The following is a 16,395-nucleotide window of genomic DNA, read 5'->3' as shown; positions in this document are numbered from 1 at the left end:
CTTTGAATGTTATCTGTCTCTTCCCTCTTGTCAGCTTCATTATTTTTTCCTTGTCCTGGATTCTTGGGAGCTTTACTATTATGTGTCTTGCTGTGTTTTTCCTTTCGTCGTGGAAGTTTGGTGTTCTTCTTGCTTCTTGTATATCAATTTTCAGCTCCTTCTTCACATTTGGGAAGTTCTCTTCAATTATCTCCTGGAATATTTTCTCTGTTCCTACATCTCTCTCCTCTCCTTCTGGAATTCCTATAACTCTTATATTTCCTTTACTCATGGAGTCAGATAGTTCCCGAAGTCTTTCTTTGTTCTTTTTCCTTCGTACTTCTCTTTCCTTTTCTGTTTTGGTTCTTTTTATTTCCGTGTCTTCAAGAGTACTTATTCGTTCTTCTATTTCATCTATTCTGCTTTCATTGCTTTTCCCAGAGTTCTTTAGTTCCTCCATTAATTCTTTGATCTCCTGCATTTCTTTTACTTCCCTCTTTAGGGACTCAATTTCATTCTTCTGACCATTGTTTTCCCTTTTTAGGGACTCAATTTCATTCTTCTGACCATTGTTTTCCCTCTTTAGGGACTCAATTTCCTTCTTCTGATCATTGTTTTCCTTTATGACTTCTGCCACTTTTTTAATCAGGGCAATTTTAAATTCTCTTTCTGGAAGGCTCAGAATTTCTTCCATGTTACTGTCGTTGCAATCTGGAGGGTGGTTTTCTTTTTGTGGTGTGCTTCTTTCCTGAGGCGTTGTTAGGTTGCGTGTGGTTCTTCTACTCCCTACTGTCTGTTTTCTAATTTGTCGTATGCATTGGGACACTGTGTTGCTCGGACTGGCCGTCATCTTGGGTGAACTTCTTCGCTCCCCTCTGGCTCCTCCAGGAACCATCTCTGGCTTCTGCGGGGGCTTTCTGCTGGTTTCTGGAAGTCTTTACTGAAGAAATGTCCCTTTTCTAAACTGGCGAAGCGGGACGCAGTCCCTGTACATCCGGTCTCAGGCACACACTTCTGTGTGCCCGGTCTGCCCTGGACGTGGGTGCCTGCTCCCTCTGTGGGCTCAGAGTGCTGGTCGGAAGGGGCCTGGCGTGGGCTATCTTCCCAGCTGGCCACTGGGTCCTCCAGAAGCCTTCTGCCCTTTTCAAGAAGACTTAAGAAATTTCCCTGTTCTATGGGGTGTTAGTGACTTTTTTTCTGGTCGCTAGGTGGCGCCAGAGATCTCTCCTATTTTCCTTGGGGGGCTGTTTTTCAACTCCCTCACCCCCGTGAGACAGGGAACAGAGAGCGAGAATGGTAGGGTAAACTTCAACGGCTTTGGGGTGCTGTGTCTGCCTTGTGCCCCACCATCGTGGAGAACCCACGCCCAGAATTTCGTGCCCCGGGTCTCAGTTCAAAGCCCTCAGGTCCAGGACGCGGGCTGTAGCCCAGTTCAGTGGCGCGGGAATGGCGCCTTTTGCACCCCGCTCCCGTGCCTGGGCGCCTGGTTCCTGCTCACTCAGGGAGGGACTTTCACCCCTGTGAGGGCCTCCGCGCGTCTCCCCGCAAGCCTAGGTCTCAGGCGCGGGGACCTGGGCAGCCGGGATCCCGGTCCGCGTTTGCTTTTCAAGCGCGCCAAGCGCACCGCTTTTCCGCGCAAGCTTACCGGCCGCCCGGGCTGTGTGCGAGTCTCCCGGGGTCTTTGTTCTTCTCTAATGGCGCCCGGAGCCGTTCGCTCACCGCCGCGGCGGATCCTGCAGGGTTCTCCACAGCTCCCTTTCACGGGGTGTGGTGGCTGCAATAGTTCCTTTCCACTCACAGTCCCGCTTGCTGCGTTGTTTGTTCTTGTTGGCCGTTTTGGTTTGTTGTTTCCTCCTCTCTGCCGGTCGGAGAGTGTCACCTCTGTGGGCGGGGGAGGGGAGCAGGGTTCTGTGCTTCCCTCCCTTCTGGTCCTCTTTTATGGCCACTTTCTAATCTTAGTTTTTTGAATGATGATATTGATCTCTATTATTTTGTTCATTATGAGAAGGTAAATTCACAGCATAACCAAATAACCATTAAATATACATAAAGAAAATTTTACTATGATAATTTTTTGTCATTGCTGTTAATGATCAAGTTAAGACAAGAGATACACAAAGCTAAAATCGATTTTATTCAGGCTATTGGACATTCAACTCAGCAGGATTTTTCAATTTTATTAACAGTAGGAGATTCAACAAGAGATAATGAGGTAAAACAGGACAATGAAATCGCTAACAGTTGTTTTCTTTTTCTTTGACCATTTAAGGTCAAATTTTTATGCTCTTAAAATGTCAGAATAGATGGAAATTATGAAATTCCTAAGCAACCATGCTTCATTTATATGTTATGTACAGTGCATGGCCAAATTTTATCCTTTTTAAAAATGCTTGAAAACACTGAGAAATAACAAATGAAATGTAAATTTATAAAAGAAGAATAGATTGTGTAAAATTTCCAAGGAAATTTAAGCAAATTATACTTACTCACTAGAGCAAATTTTATAGGAAAATAACAATGCTGAGTTAAGAGATAGTGACTCCCAATATCTTTCAGATCTCTCTGGTGAAAGTCACCATGGTGTTCCATTCCTCTTTAAACATGCTATCTATAAGACTGACCTTTAATTATATACATGCATGGTATTTCACCTAACTACTTATATGCCTTTACTCACCTCCTTTTATTCATAGTCTATATGAGTCTTTTAGAATCAATTAACCATCATGTGTAGTATTCATTTTCCCTTAGATTTTAACCATAATTCCTGTCTATACTTCCAGTTTCAACACAAACTCAGTTTTCACTTGTAATATAATTACATTATAATATATGACTCTTACATTATGATATTATTTAAGGTGCATGATTATTGCATATTGGACTCATATTTGATGTAAGCCAATTACATCTTGCAACTTCATTATAATAGTGCTGTTAGTGTGCAGACTAAGGGGTACCCTGGAATCCCTAAACTTTCACATTCTAAAGTAGTACTGCCATCCATCTCAAAAAGACAAAGCATACTCTTAGTATGAAATAACTTTAATAGGATTAGTGTGCACAGAGAGAGAAGAGAAGAAAGTATAACTTTTCAATAAAACACCCAAAGTTTCCCATCCCCTTGTGGGTCAAAGAGGGCTGCCTCAATATGGGGGCTCTGAGGCCAGAAAATTTGCCACAAGTCTTCTGGCAGGGAAACACATAAAAGGGCAGAGGAGTCAAGCAAGTTTAGGATCAAAATCAAAGTATAAATCAAAGTAACAGCTGGCATTGTCAGCCTCCCCTGTGTCTCTCACCCATGTGTCTCTGCCAAGTGTGTCTACACATACCAACTCCATGTGTCTCTTTCCATGTCCCCCAAATCCCCAGTACAAGTCCAAAGCTGAGAAGCAAGCACACACTTCTTTTTTATGTGTCTTTCTGCAACTCAAGTCTCCCTTCCTGTTTCCCTTCCAAGTCTCTCACTGCTCAGCAATACCCTGCATTAGGTGGGGCAAGGAACATGGAACCGAGCTTTTATGCAGAGTCCTTGCAGTAACAGTGAAATTTGTGAAATTTAATTTGCAAATTTAAATTAAATATAGCTGCCTTACATTTTTAAAAGAATCACATTAAATAAGGTCCATAAAAAGTTGAGTGAATTTTAATAAGATCGTTTGCTTAATCCAATATATCTAAAATATATTTCAACTTAAAATAATAGAAAATAAAAAAAAAATTACTACTTTTATTTTCTGACTATCTCTTGTGAAAATCTGATGTTTATTTTGCAATAGAGAACATGGTCACAATTCCAACTGGCCACATTCAAATTGCTTGAATTAACTGATAGGCCTTTTAGACTCTGCTGAAAAATGTACATCTGAATAATATTTGAACAGGGCAGGTGTTTATTAAATTGATGAATATTGTATGTTTGAGTGTATGTGTGTATGTGCACACATATAGGAAATAAAATAGCATTTTAGAAAACTTGAGACAATGATACATTGAGGAGATAATATATCAATTAACAGCAATAAAAAAGAAGTATATTAACAAAAAGAAAAAAATATCTTTGTGATTATATAGGCAGAAGAAAGGGTCCAAAATAGCATTTAAATTAAATAAATTATCTTAGTTCTGAAATTTTTAGGGAAATACTAATGTCAATGATCGGAAAGTTATTCAAGTTATCCCAAGTTTATTATAAGGAGGCATGTTATACTTCACAGATCCAGGGAAACACTGATCCAGTGAGCAAGTGTAGAAACAAGAGTAGTTTCAAGGTCTCCCTGGTGGTGCAGGAATTAAAGACACAGTGCTGTCAAGTTACCTCCAGCCACTTCAACATGAATCAAATCCCCAGCCACAGAGCTAACCCATATGGCGCAGAAGACCTCTCCTGTCTCGCCTGCTGCTCCCCTCAGCAGTGCATTTCAGTATATCCGCCTGATCTGCTCCCCACTCTGCCTCTAGTGAATCCTTTCATTCCCACATCTCTGGCCTAAACCCCAGTTTCTGTGCTCATAAATAAATAAATCTTAAAAAACAAAAATAGTTTCAGAGTTCCCCGCTTTGGGAGCTGATCTATTAACACTGTTACTAATTCAGATGTAAGACACAGGGTAGACTGTGTTCTATTCTTCAGTATCAATCTCCCAGATTCCAGTTTCAAATACATGAGATACAAACTGATTAGAGGTTGAACCTCTTTAGCCAATCAGTTTTTACTATGAGAATGAAGTAGATCACATGATACAGAGTTAAACTTTTCAGGAGTGTTTGTTAAGTAAGTCTCTCAGGAGAACTAAAGCAACCAAATAGTTTCTGTTATAAACTGACCATATAGTACAGTAATATTTTCCCTACATAGTTGACATTATGTAATTTGTTATCATATATTTCTTCTCACCCTTTGTCCCTGAAAGAGATTATAAAAGAAACAAATATTATTTTAATTACTTAAAACATTTTTGAATGCATCAAGCAATGCTTACTCCTTCCTTATTTTACTCAATTGGCATAATATTTTTATATATAACTTAAATGCAGTTACAAGCACCACCCTGCCTCTCAAGAATGTATATAGACAAAGAGGAAGTTTATTACTGACATTTGCTTGAAAAATAATGTGATGTTTTCCCAAAAAGTATTGTTGAGAGTCCTTACAAAGTCTCTCATAATTTAAAGTGCTCTCAAATTGCACACATTTTAAAACAACCATCTTCTGTTTCAGGAACTTTCTGCAAACATTTCAGATCACAGTAATTTTTGGCATTGATTGCTTCTGTAGCACACCTGTATGGATTGATTTGTAAAAAAAGAATGTGCTCAGTTACAACACACACTCAATGATTTATGATAATATGAATTGTAATAATTGATTTTATTATAGATCATTATTAAAAGCAAAATAAATGCTTACAGTACAGTTACACTTTAACAGAATGAGTGGAAAGATGTCTTCTGAAATTTATTCAGATGACTAAGTGTGGCATGAAATTAATTCTCATCTTCCAAAAAAAAATCTATCACAATTACATTGATATGAAGATGATTCACTGAAGAAAATCATTAGAGTTTCCAAATAGAAATAAGCTGTAATGATGACAATATCACTAATGTAATGTAATGATGACAATATCACTAATGTAAAAGATGCATATTAGGGATTTTTGCTAAAAACATTTCATGAAATAATAGAATGAACAAAAAAGTATTTAAAGTATTTTTGCATATTATATATAGAATTTGAACATTGTCTGATGTTATAAGTAGATACCTAACATTTCATCTATACTCCTAATATTTTATATTATCTGACAGTTATGTCCAAGAAAAACAATATCTTAAAATATTTCTGTCTCCAGAAGAAGGAAATTTTATGTTACTCTGAACTGTTTTAAATGTGTGCATAAGAAGCTGCCTTATGTTAATGTATATTGAAACAACTGTTTTATATATATGCACATAAAACAGCTGACCTGTGTATAAGTCAGATTATGAACTGCAAAATAAAACAGTAACTATGACTAGTTCTAAGGGAATTCAATGCAAGAATTTAATTAAAATGATAAAAAGTCAAACATTAGTTGGTAATAAAATCATGAATAAAGCATAAAACTGAGAGGGGATCAAAGGAAGAAAGTACTTGATGAAATCTGGAACCATGGAAGACATGTATTTGCTGTTGGAGACAGACACTGCTCAAAGCAGAAAGCAAGAAAAGAAAAACTTAGACTTTTCCCTTTTTGGTATATTGATATTCAATTATATTCTATTACAAGCTGTACAATTGCAACTTTAAGCAATATGTTGGTGTAGTCATTGCTTTAACAAATTGGAAGAAGAACTCTAATTTTCTAGATAGGTAAAAGTCAGAGTTCAAACATCACACTTCATAAAATAATCTAACTACAAAAATAACATACCAAAATTATAGCAAATAACACATAAAACCTAAAAACATTAACATATATCAAAAGAAGGAGTATCATAATTACATAGTCTGAATAAAGTAGTTCCTGCTCCTGGATGTGCTCTCTGCGGCTTGAATCGGCTGTTCCAAACATGCTGACCGTTAGTTTTGCTTTCTTGACTTTTATTACAAAAGTGAAAATCCTTTTCAGATTTCTCCTGTTTAGTGAAAATAGATACTAATGTAGGTCTTTCAAAAAAGCAAAATGGGGTCTCCCCGGTGGCGCAGTGGGTTGAGCACTGTGCTGTGAAGCTTTCCGCAGCCTCCACAGCACTGGTTCGATTCCCGGCCAGCCAGGGAGAATCCCACATGGCGAGGCAGACCTCTCCTATCTCGCCCGCTGCTCCCCTCAGCAGTGCCTTTGGTCCGTCTGCCTGTTCTGCTCCCCGCTCTGTCTGTGGTGAATCCTGTCACCCTCTGGTGACTCTGGCCTATACCCCAGCTATTGTAAAAATAAATCTTAAAAATAAATAAAAATAAATCTTAACAAAAAAAGGTCAAAAAAAAAAGCAAAGTGGTGCGATACAATCTTTGAAAAGTGGGGGACACCTGCTCGTCACATAATCTTTATTCAAATTACATATATTTTATTAAAAAATTAATGTATAATATAAAAACTTCAATAATAAATCTAACTTTTGCTCATTATTTGACTACAATATATTATCTGAAATTTTGTCTTCAAATCGACCAATCATTAAGAGAGAATGCTGTTCATATTGATTCATATAGTTGTGATACATGTGGTTATTTACATGCATACACATATACACAAAAATTAATCACATTCAAATTAGCATTTTACCATTTAATGTGTGGGATCCAGTAATTGGTATTTATTATTTATAATCATTTTTTAAAGATTTATTTATTTTTGCATACAAGAGCTGGGGTGTAGGCCAGAGGTGCAGGGTGTGAGAGGATTCACCAGAGACAGAGTGGGGAGTAAAACAGGCAGATTTATTGAAATACACTGCTGAGAGGAGCAGCGGGTGAGACAGGAGAGGTCTGCTGCGCCATGCGGATTACTTCCCTGACTAGGGATCAGATTGAACTCCTGCAATGGCTGCCAATAGCTTCAGAGTGCTGAGAGTTAACCCCTTGTGCCACCAGGGAGACCTCTTAAAATCAAATTTAATTATATGTGACTGATTGTAGCCAACAGTCCCACAGATGTAAGTTGTTGTTAATTTGGATATTAATACCTATGTGAACTTGGACATGATTATTCACAAAAAATGAATCCAATATAGTTTATCTTGAGTCATTTTTTTAATGATGGTGGGGATCAAGTTATATCTGTTACAGAATACTTAATATTCATTTACCTATCCAGTAATTTGTCTTTATACTTAAACTACTTTTGCAAAAATCATAGTCTAATTTCTGCCAAATAACATGCCCACATCTTTCTATTTTACACTTTTACTTATGCTATCACCCACTGTAGACAGCTTAATTTTCACAAACCTAAGTTAGCTAAACCAATACTCTTCTTGTCTCTGTAAAAGATAACTTTTAGTTAAACAAGTAAAGATACATCATTCTCATGTATTTAGAGACAATGTATTGAGGTTCTACATTTTCTTATGTTGATGGATCAATAGTAAGTATATAATTCCAAACAAAATTGTACATCGCCAGACTAATTCTAATGTGGGAAAACAAAAGAACTTAAACACACACACACACACACACACAAAAAGATCATTCAATAGAGCAGAGAAAAATATCCAAAAATTAAAAAATATATAATATATGAAACGCAATATATTTTGGAACAGACATTGTGAAACAATAGGTATATATGTGTTATTTAAGAAGTGATTATTGATCCAGGAAGGGATTACTTGTAGAGCACCTAGAAGTTTATTCAACTACTATATTCTTCTGATTGTTTGCTGTCCTTTACAGTATTAGCCCCCCTATCATTCACCAAGTCTCTCTTTGAGAGATGACTCGAAACCTCTTCTAAATTTTTGAAATTCTATTCGCAGTCTTCCTTTCAGTGCCACGCAATTAAATGATCTGAGGAGAAGAAAACACAATGCAATTTTATGAAAATCTCATATTAAGACTTTCTCTTGAATAAATTAATTATATTTTTAAACCATACAATTCCATATTGATATTAAAATAGATGTAATTATGCATTTACATTCCACACTAGTAAGCTGTCTTCTTTTATACAATAGTCTTCAGAGACTTTTAACCTGTGCAATAAAGAGATCTATTTAAATGTTGATGGGTGAAATGGTAAAGATTTCATCTAGTCCTTTCAAACATGTCAGTAGAGAATGTAACCTTATTTTGTAGGTGACATGTTTAGACAATTGTGTGAATATATCTTTAGTTTACCTGAAGATTGGCTAAAGATAAAAAGCAGCTAAATGCCAGCTCAGCAGGGAAAAGTTTGTATTTTTTCCCCAAATTTTGTAAGGGTAAAATTCTACCTTTAGATAAAATTCCCACAAAGCATATTGCTACTTTGAAAATTACCATTTCACATGTTGAACTTATTTACAAAATATGTGAATCTGGGAGAAATTTGGAAATAGTTAAGCAGCTATAAAGATACAAAATATATACATATATAATAGTAAACTCAGAGTAAAAATTACTTAAAAATTGCTCTTTATAATTTTAAATCATGGGATATAATATCTGAGTTATATGATAAGCAGAAAATATGCAACTATGAGAGTCTAGATTATAATATGGCAAACTGTATTTAAAAGGTTGGAATCAGAATGATTTTCTAATGTATTTCTTTTCCTTTGGAAAATGTAGAAAGCCGAGCAAATAAAATTAATCAATCTTAATATTAAACACTGACAAAACAGAAATGTATGTTTTTATAGAAGATACAAAACTTTTTAAAAATTTGACTCATCATATTAGGAAAAAAATAGGAAAAGCATGATTTAGCATGTGACATAATATTGTCTGTGGTAAAAATTATTAAATAAATTGTGGCTTTTTAAATATAATATAACAGCATACCTAAAGAATAACATAGAAGTGTCATGACTTTGTAGTTGCATGGAATTTACCTTATATCTAAATTAAGCATATAATGTTTTTTACAAATATGGTTCCTCAAGTCCTAGAAACTACACAAAAATATTTTAAGAGATTATGTATTTGCACTTATAACTAAATTTTGAAAGCATTGTTCAGATGTTAAAAAAAATCAACACATACAGTTGTACTTATGTTTGGTTAATGTACAAAATATATAAATTATCTAAAAATGGTTTTGATTGCAAATTCTATTCCCTTTAAAATAATTTAACTGCAAGTTTTTATATTTAAATAGTTAATGAAATTTCTTTAAGATTCATTAAAGTAAATTGCATTATCTTCTTAGATAATTCATACCATACCTGAAAATAATTTAAAATAAACTTTTATGATTTTAAATTAGGTAAATGTATTCTATTAAATATAACACAGAAGGTGCTAAACATTAAACATATGAAGTATTTATTAATGACATAATAAAAAATGTTGGTACACAGATATTTTTAAGCATATGATCAGGCAAACCATAGATTGGAAGAAGATATTGTTATACACAAATCCAACAAAGGATGCATATTAAGTATTTATAATGAACCAATAAGAAAAAGGTAAATAAAAATTTCAGTAGAGGTATGTGAATGACCAACCAGTATATATAAAGGTATTCAATTTCACTTGTTACCTACCTAGGCAATTACATAATATTTTGTGTCTACTAAAATAAACAACACTGCCAAAAAGAGTAAAAGGAAAATATCAAATGTAGGTAGTGTATGGAACAAACCAAATCCTCATAAAATTATCTTAAATTTTAACTTGTTAAAATCACTTTAGAAAAATGGAAATTTCTCTATTAAAAACAAAGCCAGTGCCCTCTCTGGTGGCACAGAAGGTTGGGCGCAGCACTGTGAAGCTGTCCACAGCCTCTGCAGCGTGGCTTCAATTCCAGGCCAGCCAGGGAGATATCCACATGGCACAGCAGACCTCTCCTGTTGTGCCTGCTGCTCCCCTGAGCAGTGCTTTCGGTCTGTCTGCTGGTTCTGTTCCCCACTTTGGTGAATTCTCTCACTTTCCCGCACCTCTGGCCTGTACCCCAGTTTTTGTATAAATAAATAAATTTTTATAAAAAAAGCCAGACATTTGTTAATGGTAGTAAGACATTTTTATTCAGATTATTGCAGTAGAAAGAAAGATTAGGCCAACTCCAATCTACACAGAGAAGAATGGGGAAATTAAAGAGAGGGTCCAAGTCGGGCAAGTCAGAGTTCCAGAGAGTGTGGAAAATGGATAGTAGCACAAAATGCGTAGGGAACTGGTCACTGTGATTAGGACTCTGCTAAATGGAGCTTATGAAATTTAGACTCCTAACAACTCACAGAGACTGGATAACAGACTCCCTAGCTTTACATTTCAAATGGAAATCTACCAAGTCTTTAAGAAAGACATTTCTGGGCCTCCCCGGTGGCGCAGTGTTTGAGCGCTGGTTGCGAAGCTGCCCGCGGCCTCTGCAGCGCCGGTTCTATCCCCAGCTGCTCCACGGCCACTGGAGGAGGGTCCCACATGGCGCGCAGACCTCTCCTGCTGTCCCCTGCTCCCCTCAGCAGTGTGCTTCGGTCTTTCTGCCTGCTCTGCTCCCCGCTCTGGCTCTGGTGAATTCTCTCACCCTCCCGCGCTTCTGACAGTACCCAGTGCATGTATAAACAAAAAACAAATAAAATAAATAAATAAAACATGCCTCTATTAAAAAAAAAAAAAGAAAGAAAGACATTTCTGAATTATAGAAGAAATATCTCAAAGAAATAGAGAAAAAACTTACAATTGTAAATTTTCTTACAATAATAGTGTATTATTTTTATTGAAGTGACATTGGTCTACAACACTGTATATGATTTAGGAGTGTAGGTTCACACCTCTTCAGATGTTTACTACCATACCCCACCCACTACCAAAATACCCATAATCTTCCACCATAGTCCTTTGGTACCCTCCTCCTTTTGTAAGTCTTTTAAATTAAATTATTTTTAAAAAGGGAAGTTAGAAACCTATAAACATGTTGATTGGAGTAAACAAAGTCTTTTGGTGTGTTGAGCTTTCTCAAGCAAGCATTTAAAAGGACTAGAGATCATCATTCAATAAACATGGTTGTGAGGTAATATAAACAATGCTAGTACTTATTCAAGTGTCTCAGTATGGAGGATGCCAAGGATGCCAAGGTTGTAATCCTTATATGTCAAGGTTGAGGCCCAGTCAACAAGGATTAGAGGAACTTTACATAAACTGAACAAATATATCTCAATAAAATACAATGTGACATAATGGAAAAATTGAGTCTTCTTTATTAAAAATATGAAACCTGTTATGTAATGTCTTTCCAAAAAGAAAAATTGTGGTCAAGAAACTGTCACCCAAAGTCAGGGGAAAATTGTAACAAATTTATAAAAAAACTTCAAGACCATCTAACATACTATTTTTCAGTGAACAGAACTTAAAAGATACTTGTTCTCTATTGCCCTGGAGGTGATCCTAATTGTCGCTTCCTATATCATTGCTTATATTTATCCAAGTAATAGAGGAAACATATCTTTATTCCTAGTGTGTTCTTGATGACTAAAAAGAAGGAAACTAAAATGTTAGCTTTGCTTTTAGTCACTAATGTCTGGTTTCACACCTTATTGTTATGCAAAGATAGTAATTTAAATACAGTTTCCTTAGGGGACTTCAAATCTGTGAGGTACAATAGTTGCAGAAACCCAAAGATAATAGCATTTGTAGTTATTACTATCCTAAGGATAGATATATAAAAACAGCTGCCATTTGTTCATCCATCTTTGTTATCTTAGCGGACAAATTTATCTCAGCTTCTAATGCTTACTTACCATAATACATTCTACCATTTCCCACATTCATAACACTGTGCATGTAAAGACTTGTTTAGTGTGTTGTGTGTGTGTGAGTGTGTGTGTATTCTAAGTGAGAGATAGTGAAGAGTCAAGAAAGAACACTGGCAGATTTAAGAAAGTTAAATCACTGCCAAAGAACCTGTTGATGAAGAATTTGATAGTGAGGATGACAACTTGATGATAGATCCTGTACCATAATCAGTTAACTTCTTGAAAGATAAGGCATTTTTTATGTGCAAATATAGATTCATAAATGGCAATAATTAAATAATAATAACAAAAACAATGATAATAATAAAACACTGTACAGGTGCCTGTAAATAAATTTGGATTCATTTATAAGGTGGATTTTGCTTTAGACTTAACTATCTAAAACATTTTATAGAACAGCTTTGCCTCACAGTTTCAATCTCCAGGTCTAAAAGGAATTTCTGATTGCTTTATATTGAATCTCTTACTAATACTACTCAAAACTTGAAGCTCACTCTTACATATTGCCTCTCTTAATGATTCCCAGTTCTCCTTAATGCCACCTAAATTATTCAGATATTGGTTTATCAAGACTCTTCTCTAGTGTCTCTTTCTGAAACTCCCTGCTGAGCTTGAATGTGCACAGAGGAATGCTCAGATAAAATAAAGAAGGAATTTAAGAGCAATAAGTGTGCTGTCTTTCTCCACTCCAATAAGAACATTTAAGACACATGTGAGATTTTTTTTTGCCCCTGTTGGCTCTCACTTTTATTACAACATCTTTACTCAAATTGGCGAAGTAGACAAACAGCTATTCCAGTGTGATCTTTTACTCCTAAACAGCAGGGGATGGTGATGCAAACAATACAGCTAAATGATTTTCTTTCTCCCATGGTATCAGACTACATATAAACAGTGCATCTATTTTAGAGTCAGCTTTGTAGTTATAAGGCATCTAGGAAAAGAAAAAATAAAACAAAAAGATGTAGTGTATTAATATGAGCTGTATAATAAAGACTATGAGGATCTTATATAATATTTAAATATGCCTCCAAATAACCCTCTAGATAACCTTAATTAGCTAAATGATATCTCTTTATTTCTATGTTGGTCTAAATTGTTATTTTCCCTAGAAACAATGAATAATAATATAAAGAAAGAATGGCTCACTGGTCTTCAAAATATTTTTAAATTAATAAATGGAGACTATTCACTATTTGAATAAATTATTAGATTTTGAAAATTTTGCAATGAAATCATTAATAGATATCATTCTTTCTTTACTTGAACAATCTAACTTTATCCAGATGAGGAGGAAATCGATTAAATGTTCTTGACTATATTTTTTAAAACTTTGATATACCTTGATAACTTATTTAGTAATTGAAGAATAGTCTCTATTTTGATCACTCCCATAATAATGAGGAAAGCTTGGGCCTCCCCAGTGGCACAGCGGTTGAGCGCTGGGTCGCAGCCTCTGTGGCGCCAGTTCGATCCCCGGCCACTGGGTGAGGGTCCCACATGGCACGCAACCTCTCCTGCCTCCCACTGCTCCCCTCAGCAGTGTATTTTGTCAGTCTGTCTATTCTGTTCCCCGCTCAGGCTCTGGTGAATCCTCTCACCCTCCCCGCTTCTGACTGTACCCAGTGCTTGTATAAATAAATAAATAAATCTTTTAAAAAAATGAGGAAAGCATCAATACCAGTTGATAAATCAGGTCTTAATATTCCCTCCAGTTTGATAAAACTTTTAACTGTGTTTTACCTGACAGGTACTCTGACTACCATCTTCTTAGAGTATTCAATTAAAAACAAAACCAAAACTTTATTATTGCAAATTCTGGGCCTCTTTGAGAAGAAAATCTTTAAAAAAAAAAAAAAAAAAACTTGACAGTTTTAAGACCTAAAAATATCTTTCCCCAAAACTTGGTATCCAATTATTTGAAATATAATCACAAAAAAAAAAATACTTTCAAGTTACAGAGTTAACAAGCTGATTAGTTAACAATGTAGTTTCAGTCTGAGGTCAAAGGCAGAAGATCACTGTACAAGCTTGAAGAAAGGAAGAAAGAGTGAGTGAGTTTAACTTAGAGTGAGTGAGTTTAACTTCTACTCCATCTTTTTGTCCTAGTTAAGATTTCAATGGATTGGATTAGACCAAATGGGAAGAGTGATTGCAGACTAACTGCTAATTTTGCATCAGTTGGCTGGATATTGCATATGTTAGGGATCTAATAGAATTGAACCTAGAGGAGAAATGTCTTGTTATTGTGGAGATGGGTTTTTTAAGAAAATGATGAGTTCTGTGAGTATTACACTTGTGAAAGATGAGGAACTGGGGGCCCTCCTGGTGGCACAGGGGTTAAAGACAGCACTGTCAATCTATCACCAGCAACTGCAGCACCAGTGCTATCCCAGGCTGGCCAGGGAGCAACCCATATGGCGCAGCAGATCTCTCTTGCCTTGCCCGGTGCTCCCCTCAGCAGTGTATTTCAGATGATCTGCCTGTTCTGCTCCTCACTCTCTCTGGTGAATCCTCTCACCCCCCACACCTCTGGCCTACACCCCTATTCTTATATGCATAAATAAATAAATCTTTAAAAAAAAAAAAGATGAGGAACTGGTGCTTTTAAATCCAGAATGGGCCAACCTGTGTCTGTTTATGTTATAAATAGCAAATATGGACTCACAGAAACAGAAATATACTAATATGCTTAAAAGTTTGGTGACAGCACCAAATCTATCAACTACAACAGTGATGCAGACACCACCAAAGAAAAAACAAAGCAAAACTTAAAGAAAAAACAACAATGCAACTTCTAACCATTAATCTTAAGTTGGTGTGAAAAATAATGGCAAGAGCAGAACATTAACAAGACAATTGATGTCAAAAATTCCAGTTTCTTCCAACTCTACTTCATCTAAGCTAAGTTATATAAATAGCAAAGAAACTTCAAAAGCATCCAAAGCTTTCACATTCAAAGATAAAATTAAGAAATCATTGCATATGGCTAGAACAAGAGTACTTCAAGAAAACTCAAAATGGGATAATTAGTATTAAAGTGCCTAGTCCTCTACAAAAATTTGCCCATAAAAAATTACAGAGCCAGAGGAACACAGTCTCCAGTGGGCTTTTAAGTATAAACACAGAGATAGCAGAGGCAGAACTTGGGGAGAGAGACATGAGAGGACTTTCCTGCACTTACCTAACTAGGCAGTCCATGGGGTCAAAAATGAACTTTAAAGAGACTTCTGACATCAAACTTGAACCAAATACATTGGACAACTACAGGATAGCAGAACCTTGCCCAAGTGCAAGCAATCAACTACTGCAGTGCAGGAAGAAGAAACAACTCATGAAATTGCACAAAAGTGGAAAGCAGCATCACAAGAATGACAACAGCATGTCAAAAATAAAATTCAGGCAAAGAAAACTAGTGAAACAATTCATGCAGTCAGAGAAAGCCATGTGGTCCAAATGTCCCATGGAAAAATTCACTTGGTACCAAAGGTGGTGGTGTCTTACTGTGACTAGGGCAAGTGCAGTCATATGGAGTGTGTTCCTAGATTAAGCATCTTCACCTTTCAAGGGGCTTCCATTGGGGTATCAGATGGCTTCAAAACAAAAACAGATTCAGAACTGAAAAAAATAAAAACATCATAATAGAGGCATAAATAACAAGGTATAATGCACAGTTGATCCTAAAAAATAATTCTGGGATCCCCAAAATGACTCTTGGAAGGCATCTTAACAGCAGCAGCAAGATCAAAAATAAGCATCAATTTAAGACTATGAAAAAATATTCTCTGTGGATTTAGCAAAATCAGGTAGCAGTTCCACAAAATTAAAAATTTAGCTGAAATGGGATGGGAGTATGGGGGGTCATGTAAAGATGGGCTTCATGAAACAGGGTGTTTTGCAGTGACTTCCTTTTTTTCCTGGAGTCTCAGATGTGTATGATTGCACCTAGTATGAGGAAGAAAGTACAAAAAAGTCTTTCTCTTCACAAGGAGATGAAGAGGACAAATTTATTCCTCTTCCTCCAGTTAAGCGATAGAG

General features: G+C 35.9%; 1 pseudogene; it reads left to right on the top strand.

The window, feature by feature from the left end:
• Positions 1-16,154, top strand: part of LOC119260299 (histone-lysine N-methyltransferase KMT5B-like) — a 116,399-nt pseudogene extending 100,245 nt beyond the window's left edge.
• The last annotated feature ends 241 nt before the right edge of the window (positions 16,155-16,395 follow it).

The sequence above is a fragment of the Talpa occidentalis genome, unplaced genomic scaffold (genome assembly GCF_014898055.3).
Source record: "Talpa occidentalis isolate TD23 unplaced genomic scaffold, MPIMG_talOcc4v2.1 talOcc4.6, whole genome shotgun sequence".
Lineage (NCBI taxonomy): Eukaryota > Metazoa > Chordata > Mammalia > Eulipotyphla > Talpidae > Talpa > Talpa occidentalis.
The sequence above is the reverse complement of the archived record's forward strand: the minus strand, read 5'-3'. Positions and strand labels throughout refer to the sequence as shown.